Source organism: Sapajus apella, unplaced genomic scaffold, assembly GCF_009761245.1.
Source record: "Sapajus apella isolate SASKATOON/1434 unplaced genomic scaffold, GSC_monkey_1.0 scaffold68, whole genome shotgun sequence".
NCBI lineage: Eukaryota > Metazoa > Chordata > Mammalia > Primates > Cebidae > Sapajus > Sapajus apella.
The window spans coordinates 4,904,301-4,918,401 of record NW_022437008.1 but is presented as its reverse complement, the minus strand read 5'-3'; the positions used below and the strand labels follow the sequence as shown (position 1 = coordinate 4,918,401).

Here is a 14,101-nt window from a genome sequence, read left to right as displayed (position 1 = left end):
TTTTTTTTTTTTTTTTTTTTTTTTTTTTTTTGAGATGGAGTTTCACTCATGTTACCCAGGCTGGAGTGCAATGGCGCGATCTCGGCTCACCGCAACCTCCGCCTCCTGGGTTCAGGCAATTCTCCTGCCTCAGCCTCCTAAGTAGCTGGGATTACAGGCACGCACCACCATGCCCAGCTAATTTTTTGTAGTTTTAGTAGAGACGGGGTTTCACCATGTTGACCAGGATGGTCTCGATCTCTTGACCTCGTGATCCACCCGCCTCGGCCTCCCAAAGTGCTGGGATTACAGGCTTGAGCCACCGCGCCCGGCCTAGGAGAATATTTAAAAACTTAAAGTAAAGCTCCTTGAATATTTTATTTCAAATCACTTCACCTCATTTGTGAATAAGCGCATGGATATAGGCATATAGGATTTTCATTCAAAACAGGGTTATGTAACAATTCTGCTTTGAAATCTACCTGTTTCATCTAACCAAATATAGTGAACAAATTTTCATGTCACCAAATTATGAACTCTGTCATAATTTTTTTTTTTTTTTGAGACGGAGTTTCGCTCTTGTTACCCAGGCTGGAGTGCAATGGCGCGATCTCGGCTCACCGCAACCTCCGCCTCCTGGGTTCAGGCAATTCTCCTGCCTCAGCCTCCTGAGTAGCTGGGACTACAGGCACGTGCCACCATGCCCAGCTAATTTTTGTATTTTTAGTAGAGGCGAGGTTTCACCTTGTTGACCAGGATGGTCTCGATCTCTTGACCTTGTGATCCACCCGCCTCGGCCTCCCACAGTGCTGGGATTACAGGCTTGAGCCACCGCGCCCGGCATCTGTCATAATTTTTTATGGCTGCTGTTTTGTTTAGATAGGTAAGTTATTTCCAGCTTTTTCCCATTATATGCAATGTTTTACTGCATATGCCTTTCTGTACACAGATGGAACTGTATCTTTTTAGGTAGCGTCTCAGATATTTTGCTGAGTTAAAACCTGCTGGCTGGGCGTGGTGGCTCACGCCTGTAATCCCAACACTTTGGGAGGCTGAGGTGGGTGGATCATGACGTCAGGAGTTTGAGACCAGCCTGGCCAATGAGGTGAAACCCCATCTCTACTAAAGATACAAAAAATTAGCTGGGCGTGGTGGCAGACGCCAGTAGTCCTAGCTACTTGGGAGGCTGAGACAGGAGAATCCCTTGAACCTGGGAGGCAGAAGTTGCAATAAGCCAAGATCACACCATTGCACTCCAGCCTGGGCAACAGGGAGAGACTTGTCTCAGAAAACAAACAAACAAAAAAACCTGCTTACACATCTTTATCAATTGCTCTAAGTTTGCACCAATATACAACATAATATGAGACTGTCTATTCACTACTATATGGTATCATTCGTCTGTTATTTATTTATTTATTATTTTGAGATGGATTCTTGCTCTGTCACCAGGCTGGAGTGCAGTAGCACAATCTCGGCTCACTGCAACCTCTGCCTCAGCCTCCTGAATAGCTGGGACTACAGGCGTGCACCACCACACCTGGCTAATTTTTTGCATTTTAGTGGAAACAGGGTTTCACCATGTTGACCAGGATGGTCTTGATCTTCTGATCATGATCCACCTTCCTGAGCCTCCCAAAGTGCTGGGATTACAGGCATGAGCCACTACACCTAGCCATCATTAGTCTTTTAAATCCACCAATCCAGTGGAAATTTTGTTTATTTAAATGAATTACCCATGCACAGGTTTCATTCAGTGTAGTAAAATATGGGCTTCAGAAACAAAAATCAGACTTGGAAGAAAATTGGTTTTGTAGTTAAAAAATGTGATTTTAAAAATACAAATATTCAACTTATTTTGAGTGTGTATGGCTCATACCTATAATCCCAGCACTTTCAGAGGCTGAGATGGGTGGAACACTTGAGCCCAAGAGTTTGAGAACAGCCTGGGCAACATGTGAAACTGTGTATCTACTAAAAATACAAAAAATTAGCTGGATGTGGTCACGCACATGTAGTCCTAGCTACTTGGAAGGCTGAGGTGGGAGATCACCTGAGCCCCAAGGAGGTTGAGGCTGTAGTGAGCCATGATTGTGTCACTGCACTCCACCTTGAGTGTTGGAGTGAGACCCTGTCTCAAAAAAACACCAACAAAAAACTCTTAAAATTGAGAGAAAGACCCAAAAACCTGATAGAAAAAAATGGGTAAAAGAAATGAACACATGAAATCACACACACACACACACACACACACACACACACACACAGAGAGAGAGAGAGAGAGAAAGAGAGACAGAGAGAGAGAGAGAGAGAGAGACAGAGAGAGAGAGAGAAAGCACAAATCTTAAAATTATCCCTTACTGACTTTAAAAAAAAAATAAACCCATGCAACCACCATTAAGGACATAGAAACTTTCCAACATCCCAGAAGGCTCCCTCATTTCTCTTCCCAATCATTACACCTCAAAGTTAACCATTATTTTGACCTCTCTAATAGAACTGTTTGGTCTAGTTTTAAACTTTATATAGATTGAATCATAGTATGTACTCTTGTGTTTGGCCTCCTTTTTTCAACATTATTTCTGTAATGTTATATCTATATACAGATATAACATATAAGATAGATATAACATCTTTCCCTCGATTTTAAGAGTTTTTTGAGATGCAGTCTCACTCCAACGCTTAGGTTGGAGTGCAGTGACACAATCATGGCTCACTATAGCCTCAACGTCCTTGGGCTCAGGTGATCTCCCATCTCAGCCTCCCAAGTAGCTAGGACTACAGGTGTGTCACATATGTATCTATATATAGCTATAACATTATATAGATATAACGTTATATCCATGTTGCTGTACATAGTAGTAGTTTGTAATTTAACCTCTTTTTTTGTTTTGAGACAGATGTCATTCTGTAGTCCAGGCTAGAGTGCAGTGACACTATCATAGCTCACTGCCAACTCAAACTCCTGGTCTCAAGTGATCCTTCCTATCTGAACTTTTTACCTGTTAGCCAGCATTTTCCCTTCCCTATGCACCACATCCACCCCCAAGTCTTTGATAACCACCCTCCTACTCTCTACTTCTAAGAGTTCAACTTTTTAGATTCCATATATAAGTGAGATTATACAGTATTTATCTCTCTGTGCCTGGCTTATTTCACTTAACATAGTATCTTCCAGGTAAACCTAGAAGGTTTACCTATGTTGTTGCAAATGACCGAATTTCATATTTAAGGCTAAATACTATTCCACACTGTGTGGAATACTATTTCTCCATTTAAAAAAATCCATTGATGGATGCTTAGCTTGTTTCCATATCTTAGTTATTGTGAATAATGCTGCAGTGAACATGGGAGAGCAGACATCATTGACATACTGATGTCAATTCCTTGTGGGGTTGCTGGATCATATGGTAATTCCATTCTTTGTTTTTTGAGGAAGCTCTACACTGTTTTCCAAAATGGCTGTACTGATTTACAGTGCCCTCAACAGTGTGCGAATGCGCCTTTTCTCTACATCCTCACCAACACTAATCGTTCATATTTGTTTATAATAGCCTAACAGGTGCATGGTGATATCTCATTGTGGTTTTAATTTGCATTTCTCTGATGATTAGCAATGTTTAGCATTTTGTATGTCTTCTTTTGTGAAATGTATACAAGTCTTTTGCCCATTTTTAATACAGTTATTTGTATTCTTATTGTTAAGAAGTCTGAGTTCCTTTTATATTTTAGATATTAGCCTCTTATCCAATATATGATTTGCAAATGTTTTCTCCCAGTCTTTGGGTTGTCTCTTTATTCTGTTGTTTCCTTTGCTGTGCAAAGTAGGATTCTCTGTTTTCTGAATTTTAATGCTCAGTATGTATTTCTTTTACAGTCAGAAACTCTATAAGGCTAATCCTTCCCTCCTTAAAACTAGAAGAATTATAGAAGGAGCTACGGGCACAGTGACACAGGGGGATGATGGTGAGATGTCTTTAGAAAGGACTGAAAGGACCTCAGTTCTCTCCCCTGGCCACTGAGGGCAAAGTTTCTCAAATAATACCTTGAAGTTTTGACTCTTCATATCAGCTGAGCATTTACCTGCAATGGCTTCCCTCTTCTTTGAGCCACCTTAACACATTACTCTCTCCACATTCAGGGCTATCTCCTTTGCTTCAATGAGGAAATCACATCTGGCTTAGAGATGTAACGTCCTGTATATAGGAAAAGAAATTGGACTTAGGCCTGTTGTGGTGATGGCAATTCAGGGAGAGGAATATATGAGACAGAAGATAGTCACCTTAGGTGTCAAGAAAATGAAGCCTCAATAATAAAAACACAGTTAATTATTTCCAGTTATGGAAATGTCAGATCAGTGCTTCAAAGGCTCTCAAGAGACTCACAATGAAGGAAAATACTCTCAGCAAACAGATTATAAATAATAAAGGAAAATATTATTAAAAATTTATATTTTTATTTTTATAAATAGAGATGAGGTTTCACCATGCCCAGGCTGGTGTCGAACTCCTGGGCTCAAGTGATCTGTCCACCTCGGCCTCCCAAAGTTCTGTGATTATAGGCGTGAGCCATGGAATTAAGAATAATTTCCTGGCCAGGAAATTATTCTTAACTAGCAAGACTAGGCTCTGACATCACAACCTTGCAGTTACATCCCTCTAAGCAGGGTTCAGCCCCTCACTATGAACCTGGAGGACTTGATGGTTATCCCTGGAAGTGACAGTCCTGCAAATGACAAAAACATTCCAAATCTATTAGGTTGGTACAAAAGTAATTGCGGTTTTTTGCCACTGAAAGTAAGTCCCACGTGACCCCGAGGGAAATGGGAGGTTAGGGTATACATAGCAGCTAGGCAGCATACGGAAGAAGTTTCTCTGGCATCGTTCAGCTTTGAGTCTAGCGGGAATATACTAGTTTAAAAATTAAAAATTCCAGAACTTCCTCACAATGAACTGTTAAGTGATAAGTTTAAAAAAAAAAAAGTTTTAGAATAGAAAAATATAGACAAATCCAAGACATGCTGACAGTGGCTAAAGCAGGTAACTATACAATATGTACAGCTATGCCATTTATCAAAGTGTACATATGTACATACAGATACATGTACATATACATATAGATAGAATGTCAGACATCAGCAATAGAAAGAAAAATACCTACAGACATACCGGGTTTTGTTGGTTTTGTTTTTATTTTTGTTTGAGACTGGGTCTTCCTCTGTCACCCAGGCTGGAATACAACTGCATGAACATGGCTCATGCAGCTTTGACCTTCTGGGCTCAACTGATCCTTCTGCCTCAGCCTCCTGTGTAGCTGGGACCACAGGCACATGCCACCACACCTGGCTAATTTTTCTTTCTTTTTTTTTTTTTGTAGAGTTGGGGTCATACTCTGTTTCCCAGAGTGGACTCCAACTTCATGGGCTCAAGCAATCTTCCTGCTTTGGCCTCCCAAAGTGCTGGTAATTACACGTGTGAGCCACCCACCCGGCTGAGGTATACCTTTAACATTTAACATTTAATAGGCTGTGATACTGATTTTTTGTTTTAGGTATACTTTTATAAATTTAAACTTAAGTATACTTGTTACATATACTTCCTATTTTCTTTGCAAGAACCATCTGTTGAGTTTAGGATATATGTTTAAGGCATTTTATTAAATGGAAGATTTTCAAAAAGTAGATTTAAAAAGCTTTTAGGCCAGGTGTGGTGGCTCATGTCTGTAATCCCTGCACTTTGGGAGACTGAGGGCTGATCACTCCAGCCTGGGCAACAGAGTGAGACTCTGTATCAAAAAAAAAAAAAAAAAAAACTTTAAGAAGTCTTGGGCCGGGCGCGGTGGCTCACGCCTGTAATCCCAGCACTTTGGGAGGCCGAGGCGGGTGGATCATGAGGTCAAGAGATCAAGACCATCCTGGTCAACAAGGCGAAACCCCGTCTCTACTAAAACTACAAAAAATTAGCTGGGCATGGTGGCGCGTGCCTGTAATCCCAGCTACTCAGGAGGCTAATGCAGGAGAATTGCCTGAACCCAGGAGGCGGAGGTTGCGGTGAGCCAAGATCATGCCATTGCACTCCAGCCTGGGTAACAAGAGCAAAACTCCATCTCAAAAAAAAAAAAAAAAAAGAAGTCTTTAGATTTATAGCTCAGCATATTCTAAATACTATGTGATGAATGATTTCTCTTATGTTCAAAAAATATTAATTTTGACCCCACTATGACTTTGGGTATTCTTCCCAGGGAAGAAGGGCTGAGAGGCTTAAACCTTACCTTGGATTTGCTGCTTTGTTTTATACGCCTTCTTGACAGAAGGATTTATTTCACTTCTGAAATATTAGCCATAATGCCCTGCCATCAGTACGTGGATGCCCTTAGACCCAACACCAAGAGACTCTAATCTGTAAGGCATACACATGAATAGAGGACAGTCATTCATACCCAGAGCTGTTATGAATTTTTGGGAACTCCAAGGGTTATCATCTGTACTTCTCCAGAAGTCTTTGTCATGCTCTACCTTTGACTTACTTTTATTTCCCCTGCTGGATTATAAGCAATACAAAGGCAGCAATTATATCTTAATAATGTGTGCTTCCTCCAAGTATTGAAGCACAAGTTCTTGCACGTTGCCAGGCATTCCCAATGTCTTACTCCAAAATCCCACTTCTAGGACACCGTCTCTTAGGAAGAAATTACAAAAATGAACAAAATACTATTACAAGAATGCTCATTGAAGAATTCCTGATAATAATTAGTAAATAAAAATGTTTGAGAATAAACAGTGTGTTAAATATCATATAACAGAACACATAATCCTAATGATTTTCATTCCAAATTAGTTGGCAAGTAAAGATACTCATTAGGAATGACTTCATGAAGCAGAGGGGATACAGAATAGCAGGTATAAAGTGGGCAAATGGTAGCCTAGTAGTTAAAGACTGAGGGCTTTGAAATTCAAATTCCAGTTGTATCTCTTAGGAACTCTGTGACATTTTGCAAGTTATTTAAGCTCTTGGTGCCTCACCTGCTTCATCAGTTTACTGGGAATGGTATCAATAATACCCTCAGGTCACTGAGGGGAGTTAAATGACACTATACAGGTAAAATACTTAGAACAGTATATTAGGGTTCACTAGAGAAACAGACCAAACAGGGTGTGTGTGTGTGTGTACGCATACACATAAAGATTTATTTAAGGAATTGGTTCACGCAATTGTCAATGCTTGGTACATGCAAAATCTGCAGGGCAGGCCAGCAGGCTGAAGACCCGGGGAAGAGTTGTTCGAGTCTAAAGGCAGTCTGCTAACACAATTCCTTCTTGCTCAGGGGGCATTAGTATTTGTTCTATTAAGAACTTTTGCTGATTGAATGAGGCCCACCCATTGTGTCCATTGATTTAAATGTTCATCTCATCCAAAAACCACGTCCACAGAAATACCCAGAATAATGTTTGACCAAATATCGGGATCATGGCCCAGCCAAGTTAGCATATAAAATTAACCATCATAAGTCCACCCTTGTCAACTTGGTACACATAAGCATCTCCTAAAATCATACTTCATATCTGAATGACGACAGTAACAAGATTCTCCTTCTGCTAACATGATATACCTATTCTGCATACAACCAAAAACAACTAACCCTTCCTCAGAAGAGGATGCAAAGTCTGGGTGATGTTAATGCTTCTCCTTGATAACCCATAACTTAAAAACAGTTAGAAAGTTAACAATATTTAAATACCCTAATATAAAGTCAGTACATCTTACTGTACATGATAAAGATATGAAAAGGATGAAAACAAAGCTTTGTTGTACACAGATTCATTACAAAATGGGGAAGACACATTCAGGACAATTGCAGTTTTTGTTTCTGTAACTGCTCATGTGGTTACAGCTGGTATTCATACCTACCTTCTTATTTAATACATAATACATTATCTGTTATGTATTCCTTTTGCCCTCAGCAAGCTCCTCAGCTGGTTGTGGTTCATTACCTGGTGTGGTGACCCAAACCTTCATTTTTGAAGGGTTTGGAGAGTAGTTTTAGCAGAAGCATTTTGTGTAAGGAAGACAAATTAATATCTAAAGTGTGCATTCCAGTAAGAAAAAATACTGCTCCTTCCTTGATGGAAGCAATCCGTGTATCAACCCACCACCAGGGAATGGTACCATACTGGGGAACCAGTGTTGGTCTTGGCTGCTGGCAAACTGGGCACTCAGCAGTGTCTGTAGCCAGTTTGGCTTTGGTAAGCAGAAGTCCATGTTGCTGAGCCCATGCATAACTTCCATCACTGCTGTCATGACCACTTTGTTCATGAGCCAATGGGTGATGACAAGGGTGGCTGGGGAAAGAGGCCGACTGGTATCCACAGAATGGGTCATCCTATGCACCCGATTATTAAAAATCCTCCTCTGCTGAGATTACCCTTTGGTAAGTATTCACATAGGGCACAAATATCTTTATATTTTTTACCTGTTCGGAGAGGTCCATATCTCTTTCCCAGAATTCCTTGTCACCAGTTTCTGGGGTTTTGGTTTTTTTTTTTGAGACAGACTCTTATTCTGTCCCCCAGGCTGGAGTGCAGTGGCACGATCTCAGCTCACCGCAACCTCTGCCTCCTGGGTTCAAGCGACTCTACTTCCTCAGCCTCCCGAGTAGCTGGAACTACAGGCACATGCCACCACACATGGCTAATTTATTTTTAATAGAGATGGGGTTTCACCATGTTGGCCAGGCTGGTCTCAAACTCCCGACCTCAGGTGATCTGCCTGCCTCGGCCTCCCAAAGCACTGGGATTACAGGTGTGAGCCACTGCACCTGGCCATCATCAGTTTGTAAATAATGTTCCTTCCAAGTCCCTGACCATCCAGTCAGACCACTGGCTATAGTGCATGAGGTGGTATATAATGTCACATCTGGCTATTTCTACTTCGAGGAAAAATGAACAACCAGATGCAGTGCTCAAAGTTCCAACCACTGGGAGAATTTCCCTTCCCCACTGTCCTTCGGGGATGTCCCAGAACAGGATTGTAGTGCTGTCCAGGTGTTGTCTGCCTATCACGCAGAACCATCTGTAAACCAGGCCTAAGCCTTTTCTAACTCTAATGGAAATCCCCATGAGGCCACGAGTGCAGGCTAGGAGAGTACTGCAGCAGGAGGGAGAACCATGGGCTTTGGGCCACTTCTTCCCATAATATGTGCCTTCAGGGCCTGCTTAGGCCTGATCACATATATCCCACTTACATTTGATGATGGGAGTACTACTGTGTACACCACCCAATTTGATAATGTGGTGGGTCAGATGACACCCCTTTCGTGATGGGTAGTACAGGTTGCATGGTAACTTGGTGGCCCATGATTAAATGTTCAGTCTCTACTAAGGTCCCATAGCAGCCAAAACTGCCTTGAAAGAGTTGTTTTCTAAAAATGAAGACAGGGCTTTGCTCCAAAATCCTAAGGGCCTGCACTGTGATTCCTTTGTTGGGCCTTGCCAAAGACTCCAAACAGCATCCCTCTCTGCCACTGACACTTGAGGCACCATTAGATTTGTTGAATCATGTGGCCCAAGTGGCATAGCAGCTTGCACAGCAGCCTGGACCTGTTGGGCAATTTTCTTTTGTTCTGAGCCCCACTGTAAACTAACAGCTTTTTGGATCACTTGGTAAATGGCCAGCAGAATAACACATCCAAGCGAGGAATGTATTGCCTCCAAAATCCAAAGAGGCCCCCTATGCATTGTGCCCCTTTCTGATTGTAGAATTTATCCTCCATCTTAGAAGAGATATCTCACCATGCTCCACACCACTGGACCCCTGGGAATTTCAGTGAGGTAGGAGGACCCTGATTTCTTGTTGGATTTATTTCCATCCTCTGACATGCAGTGTCTTACTGATTAAATCTAGAGTACTTGCTACTTCTTATTCACTAGGTTGAATCAGTGTAATGGCATCAATGTAATGGATCAGTACAGTATCTTTTGTTTGTTTGTTTTTTGAGACAGAGTTTCGCTTTGTCGCCCAGGCTGGAATGCAGTGGCACGATCTGAGCTCACTGCAACCTCCACCTCCCAGGTTCAAGCAATTCTCCTGCCTCAGCCTCCTGAGTAGCTGGGATTACAGGTACATGCCACCATTCCCAGCTAATTTTTGTATTTTTAGTAGAGATGGGGTTTCACCATGTTAGCCAGGCTGGTCTCGAACCCCTGACCTCAGATAATTCACCCACCTTGGCCTGCCAAAGTGCTGGGATTACAGGTGTGAGATACTGTGCTGGGCCCAGTAGTAGTAGAAGGAAAAAGTAATCAAGATCCCTGTGAACTAAATTATGACATATGGCTGGAGAGCTGATATACCCCTGAGGTAGCACAGTGAAGGTGTATTACTGACCTTACCAATTAAAAGCAAGCTACTTATGGTGGTTTTAAATAACAAGGAGGGAGAAAAAAGCATTTGCCAGCTCCGTAGCTGCACACCACATAGCAGAGGATGCGTTAATGTCCTCAAGCTACAAAACCACATTTGGGGGCCTGGTGCAGTGGCTCACGCCTGTAATCCCAGCACTTTGGGAGGCCAAGGTAGGTGGATCATGAAGTCAGGAGTTCAAGACCAGCCTGGCCAACATGGTGAAACCCCATCTCTACTAAAAATACAAAAATTAGCCAGGCCTGTAATCCCAGCTACTTGGGAGGCTGAGGCAGAGAACTGCTTCATCCCAGTAGGTGGAGGTTGCAGTGAGCTGAGATCGTACCACTGCACTCCAGCCTAGGTGACAGAGCAAGACTGCATCTCAAAAAAAAAAATAAAAAAAAAAAAAAAACCACAGCTGCTACAGCAGCCACAACTGGAGGCACCACCTGGTTAAGCATATAATACAGTATCATTCTTCAAGACCCATTTGTCTTCTTCAGAGCCAAATAGGCAAGTTGAATGGGGATAGGGTGGCCCCACCCCCCGTATATTTTTCTTAGGGGTGGCACTAATCTCTGCAATCCCTCCAAGAATGAGGTATTGCTTTTGATTTACTATTTTTCCAGGTAGAGACAGTTTTAGTAGCTCACCTGTCCTCTCCCAGCATAACAGCCCTCAGTCCACAGGTCAGATAATCAATGTGGGGATTCTGCCAGTTACTAAGTAGATCTAGTCCAAATTATGTTTATGGTACTGGGGATACAAACACAGAATGCTTCTGGGACTTGCTGTGCGCACTGTGAAACAGACCTGAGCTAAAACTCCATTCATTACCTAGCTGCCATAAGCCCCTACTCTGACTGGTAGATCACAGTGATGTTTTGAGTCTCCTGGAATTAAGGTCAGTTCAGAGCCAGTGTCTCATTTAAAACAATTTAATAAATATGAAACAATAATTTATTATGATAAAGAAAGAACACTTCAAAGAAAATACCTCTTACAGGGTAACTATCTTGGAAGATAGTTGATATTCCTTTGGTGGAAGTTAAATAGATGGGAAGTCTACTAAAGTGTTAATTGATTTGTGTAAGTGGAAGACTTCTAGGTCAAGTGAACAAAAGCATAACTTGATTAATAAAGACAGAAAGTCAGTGTCCCTCAATGAATACCCAGACTTGAGCCAGTGAAGAGGCCCAGAAGCCCTTGAACAAAGGGGAGGCCAGGTTCCCTTGAGGAAGACCACCAGTATACTTCCAGAAATGTATACTGTTAATCTTTCTCCCAGTCTTCCAAAAGGCACCTATGGCTTTTATTTGAGTGACTGTGCAGAGACCAACACTGAGTTCCCAATATGGCACCATTCTCTGGTGGCATGTTGGTTACATTGGACTGCTTTTTTCTCACTGAAATAGACACTGGATATGGATATGCCTTCTTTACACAAAGTGCTGCCACCAAACTACCCTGAAAAGTAATCCCTGTAAGGTCTGAGTATTTTCCCCAATGCACAGTATCCATGGATCCCAGATACCTGCATTCCCTTATGTAGTTAACTACATTCATATAACCTCACAATCTTTCATTCACACTTTAACTCACAAGTCCCATTCAAACACACAAAATCTCACACGATCTCCAACTCAATCATAATCCTTTAAAACATACGCATCAATCTCAAAGCCACAACCATCTAATCACGTACCCTATCACTGTCATACAATCATCCAGAGTCTCGAGCATATTCACAAACCACATTCACATACAGTCATTCCTCAGTGTCCCTCCAGGACCCCTCCGTACCAAAATCCACAGATGCTCAAGTCCCTTATATAAAATGGCATAGTATTTGCATATAATCTATGGAAATCCTCCCGTATTCTTTAAACCTTCTCTAAATTATTTATAACACATAATACCATGTAAATACTATGTAAATAGTTGTTCTATTATTTTAGGGCACGATGACAAGAAAAAAGTCTGTACAAGTTCAGTACCGATCCAAACATCAATTTCTTTTCCCAGGTATTTTGGACTGAAGGTTGGTTGAATCCACAATGCAGGACCTATGGATTGGGAGGGCCAACTGTACATCATATATTTCACTCACTTTCTCAGTGACAGTTTCAAGTGCAAATCATCTCGCATACATGAATAAGAATCAGACACAAGCAGAATCACTTGTTCTCAAACAAGCACCATTTCCTCATATTACACTTGGTGATGGAGTTACTGGTCTCTTAGCAAGGTTAAAAATCCTTACCAAGGATCTGTCCCTTCTGGGAGATGACATGTACCAGCTTCCACTCCTCTTAGTCAGCTCTGGACTCACACACAAACACACACAGTCACCTCACACCACTCCTATGAACATATCCAAGGTTCAAGATGCCCTGCTCCAGAGATCTGTCAGGCATCCATCTCAGCCCCTCCTGGTCCCAACCAGCTTCTACCCTTCTCAGGGACCGCCACAGTCACACTAGTCCTCTAATCATGGGTGAACCCAGCGCAAAACGCCTCACAGAATGTCACCCGGTCCCTGTGCACGTGGCTGCGCTCCCGCAAACATGGTAATCACACGCGTCCAGACGGCCTCTCACACTTAAGCCACATCACGTATCACCCCACAGGGGCTACTGAGGGAGTGGCGGTGCGCTTGCTGCATGAACCCCCACGGGCATATAGCACAACCATTCTCAAAAGGGCTCAAAACCGTTTCACAGCCCGGCGCGGCTCACGCTCGTCATGCAACACTTTGGCAGTCGAGCCGGGAGGATCGCTTGAGCCCAGGAGTTTGAGACCACCCTGGGCAACACATCGAGACTGTTGTCATTACCAAAAAAATAAAAATAAATCGTTTTGGCCAGGCCCGGTGGCTCACGCCTGTAATCCCAACACTTTGAGAGGTGGATGCGGGAGGATGGCTTGAGCCCAGGAGGTGGAGACTGCAGTGAGCTAGGATCGCGCCACCGCACTCGGCCCGGGCAACAGGGCAAGACCCCGTCTCAAACATTAAAAAAAAATTTTTTTTTTTTTTTTTGAGACGGAGTTTCACTCATGTTACCCAGGCTGGAGTGCAATGGCGCAATCTTGGCTCACCGCAACCTCCGCCTCCTGGGTTCAGGCAATTCTCCTGCCTCAGCCTCCTGAGTAGCTGGGATTACAGGCACGCGCCACCATGCCCAGCTAATTTTTTTTGGTATTTTTAGTACAGACGGGGTTTCACCATGTTGACCAGGATGGTCTCGATCTCTTGACTTCGTGATCCACCTGCCTCGGCCTCCCAAAGTGCTGGGATTACAGGCTTGAGCCACCGCGCCCGGCCAAAAAAAATTTTTTTTTTAATCGTTTCACATACAAATCTCACGCGCTACACCCTCATAGTCGGTTTCACATCCACCTTCTCCGGAGTCCCCTTAGGACAGGTCTCGCGACAAAACACCTCTCTCACCACAACTCCACAAAGGGAGGCCGGGTTTGTCTGCGCCTGCCAAAAATTATCTTCAGCCACAGTCCGCGGCGGCTACCTTGAGGGAGTCAGGGCAGCCGCCGTGCCTGTTTCGAAATCCGTCCTGAGCTGGACGCGAAGTCCGGAATCCGGAAACGAACCCTAACAGGTGGGCGTCACTCCAGCCTTCCGTGAAACTGCGCAAGTGCAGCCCGGAGCCGGGCCTAACGCTCCCGCTCCAGCCCAGGCGCTCTTCCCTCAGACTGCATTTCCC

General features: G+C 43.1%; 1 long non-coding RNA gene across 2 annotated transcripts; it reads right to left on the bottom strand.

The window, feature by feature from the left end:
* Window positions 1-3,405: 3,405 nt before the first annotated feature.
* On the bottom strand, window positions 3,406-13,918 carry LOC116530908. 2 transcript variants are annotated; one of them, XR_004260173.1, is made up of 2 exons: window positions 13,831-13,918; window positions 3,406-4,704 (listed from the first exon to the last, which is right to left on the bottom strand). It is a non-coding gene; the product is annotated as an uncharacterized LOC116530908 (long non-coding RNA). The 2 variants fall into 2 exon arrangements; XR_004260172.1 differs by having other exon boundaries at window positions 3,406-4,175; window positions 13,831-13,909.
* Between the last annotated feature and the right edge of the window lie 183 nt (window positions 13,919-14,101).